This window comes from Protobothrops mucrosquamatus, unplaced genomic scaffold (assembly GCF_001527695.2).
Source record: "Protobothrops mucrosquamatus isolate PMUCROS unplaced genomic scaffold, P.Mucros_1.0 scaffold_131, whole genome shotgun sequence".
Classification (NCBI taxonomy): Eukaryota; Metazoa; Chordata; class Lepidosauria; order Squamata; family Viperidae; genus Protobothrops; species Protobothrops mucrosquamatus.
In genome coordinates, this window is record NW_015386207.1 from 239787 (window position 1) to 243546 (window position 3760).

A 3760-nucleotide genomic window follows, 5' to 3' on the forward strand; every position below is an offset into this window, starting at 1 on the left:
CTAGCTCTCTGGAGAAAGCTGGAAAGCTGGAAAAATGGAAGAAGAAAAAAAGATGACAGCAGTAAGGTGGATGGACTCAGTTTCAGGGGCTATGAGTGCCTTGTTAGAGCACTTGAAAGAACAGGTTAGGGATAAATCACCATGGAGAAAATCTATGTGGTTGTTAGGAATTGAAAATGACTTGCTAGTACATAATATTGAGGACAACCCTGATTATGGAATGCTATCGAGTATCATAGGAATTTTTGGGCAATATGAGACCATAAAGCTTCAATCCAGCTCAGAAGGGACAATGCTAGGGCAAAACCTGTGTTTGGTTCACACTGTGACATGTACCCAGAGTTCTGGCCATTCCCCACTTGTTCACCAGATAGACAAAGGGAAATATCAGCCCAAATTCCTCAACAAATTTGCACCTGTGTCAGCCTATGCAACAGAGCAGACATGGAGTCTGCCAGCACCTTGAAGATTTAAACAACTTTATTGAGACATAAGCTTTTGCGAGGAGCAGCTTGCTTCATTAGGCCCTTCTACTCACAAAAGCTTATGCACTAATACATTGGATAGTCTTGAAGGTGGTACTAGATTCTTTGACTTTCTATTTCATATTTGTGTCTGTTGATGTGTTGATGCCCCTCCAACTTGTTTAAGATTCTGTTGTATGCTGTTCCATTTTGTTTCCTCTCTATCTCAAGGCTCCATTATTTCTGTCCTCTACTGCCAGATGAATTGAGCAGTTGCAAATTTCTTAGTGGCTGATGCTGTAGACAAAAATCAATAGCATCTGATGTTGCTCCAAGTCTCTTCTCTTCTCTTCTCTTCTCTTCTCTCTTTGCAGGTCATAGTGTCATATAAGAAAATTAAGTCCAGAAGTTATGGTTCTTCAGCTAAAAATTTTGCATTCATCCTCTGCAGCTGCAGAGAATTTAACCTAATCATATTTCTCCCTGGTTTACTGTCATTGCTATACAGTAATTTAAAAAAGGATCAGGAGGAGCCTGAAGGCTCAGGAAAACCCTGAAAAAAACATTTTGTCTCAACATCTATCAGATGTGGAAAAGGGGACACTTGTTGCTTTAGCTTAGAGAGCTTAATGAATGCTTGAATTAAATATGTCTCTGCCAACTTTTCAAGTGGCTTTTAAAAATTCAATAGAATTTGCATTAGCAAAGTAACATCTGCTCCACTTTAATCCAGTTTTTGGTCTTCTTTGAGCAAGGTGCTCCAAGTACATTTATTTATTAACAATATTTGTAGTCTGCCCAATGCTAATGGACTCTTAACTTATCAACCCGAAAACACAAGAAACACTATCAAGGGCCTTAAAGGTAACAGCTTGCACTTTGCTTTAAGCTTGAAGGCATACAAACACATGCAAAGTTAAGCCTTCTAAATAAGGAAAGGCCATATAAGTGCCTTCTCTACAACTAAGTCATATTGTGGGCAATAGATTTATAGATGCAGAAAGCAGATGCATACCGGTTTGATTCCAAGAAAATGCAGTATAGAATAGGATTGACATAATTAACAACAACAGCAGAGGGCAGACTTTGAATAGTCATATTATGTTTTTTGATTTGATGAGTGTGTCTCTGTGTGTGCGTGTGTGTATCCTTGCTTTTATCACACTGATATACTGCCTCATACATTGCATTTTGTTCTTTAAACATTTCTCTTTTTCAAGATCTCAATAATTCCATCCAGCCGCAACCTTCTTAGGCTTCTCGTTCCTCTCATTCCATTCATTCTTCCTTCATATACTGTATTTATTTTGCAACTTGATCTTCATCCATTCTCTCTATATGATCAAACCACCTCAGTGTACTTTTCTCATATTGGTCTCTTAATTTCATATTCAATCCACATTCATTCAGCACCCCTTCATTCTTTATTCAATCACTTTCTGTTTTATCACACACATTTTTCAAGTATCACATTCTGCTTGCATTCAACTTACTTTTATGTTTGTCCAGATGTATCCAGCTCTCATTTCCACACAACAAAGTGACTGAAGTACATTCTTATATGAACATTTTTGCTTCAATTGACAAGCATTCGTTCCTTGCAACAGACTTCAAAATATCCCCCTCCCTTTATATCAGCATTTTCAAAACATTTCTCCATTCATTTCTCCTTCTTTAGTAAAATTCTATCAAGCTCCCCAAATTCATCTACTTGCTCTACCTTTTCACAATCATGTGTAAGTTGCAATCATTCACCCAGTTTTCTCTATTAAACTAAGTAGCAATGTATCCTTGATATATTAATTTTCAGATCCACAGTTCTTGTCACTTTGTATAACCTGGCTAATATTTGCTGTAAATAATTCCAACTCTCAGCCAAAAACATGGCATCATCTGCATAGAAAAATATAAATGTATTCAGATCTTCATCTAACACATATTTAAGGTTATCACAAACATTCCTTGTACATTTATGCATATCTATGTTAAACAATGAAGAGGATATCTCATATCTTTGTTTTATTTCCTACGTAACCATTTGCTAAGCATTCAGTTTAGAATAGAATAGAATAGAATAGAATAGAATAGAATAGAATAGAATAGAATAGAATAGAATAGAATAGAGTGGGACCTTGGAGGCCTTCTAGTCCAGCCCCCTGCTCAAACAGGACAACCTATACCATTTCAGACAAGTGACTGTCTAGTCTCTTCTTAAAACCTCCAGTGATGGAGCGCCCATGATTTCTGAAGGCAAGTTGTTCCACTGGTTAATTGTCCCCACTGTTAGGAAGTTTCTCCTTAATTCCAGATTGCTTCTCCAACCATTGTTTCTTGTCCTGCCCTCTGATACTTCGGAGAATAATTTGATCCCTTCTTCTTTATGGCAGCCCCTCAAATACTGGAATATTGCTATCATGTCACCCCTATTTCTTCTTTTCTTTTGACTAGCCAAACTCAAGTCCTGCAGCTGTTCTTCATGTGTTTTAGTCTCCAGTTTATTTTTATATATTATACTTCTACCATACACTGCTTTTCTGCTGGCACACTGGATTTTTTTTTTTGAGGGAGAAACACCATTGTTATATTGTAGCAGCACTGCTCAGGTGGGTGAAGTTTTGATAATAAAATTTCCTTCCATTGGGGAAATAGAGATCTTTGAGGTTGAGAGGTGAATTTGCTTTGATTTCCCCAGGAGAAAATGCCAATCCCCTCATGCTCTCTCTTGGTGTCTCTCCTGCACTGAGCATTGCAGCCCTTCACCTCTGTGCCTCTTAGGCACTTTTAAATGACGTAATGTGTTTTGAACTGAACTTCATAATGCTATAGTTGACATTCTCAGCATTTGGACCCTCCTGTGCAGGGTGAGGCAGAGCTGAGTAGAAGTTGGCCAGGAGGTATGAACAGCTGAGTCTGCCACTTGCAAAAGCAACAGGTAAAAGAAGCCTCTTTGACTATTGCAAGACCTACTACTAGATTATTTATTTTTTACAGTTATTTCTAGGCATGTTGTTACCAGAAGTTAAATCCTGAAAAATATTTGGAAGGGGGGAGGGAAAGGAGGAATGAAGTGTCCTGAGCATGATTTTTACACTGGGATAGTCAAGTTCTCCAACCTATGATTACTTGCTTCTTTGGTGGGCTTGCAAATGTCATGATATGTGATTGTAGAATATCATGAGTGCAAGAAAAATGCACAAATATTCCTGGATACAGAACATACTCCAATAAACAATTTTAAATCTTTGTTAGGAGAAAAAAATTGGTTGCAGTTTTCTATTGTCGTTGTATAGATGCAT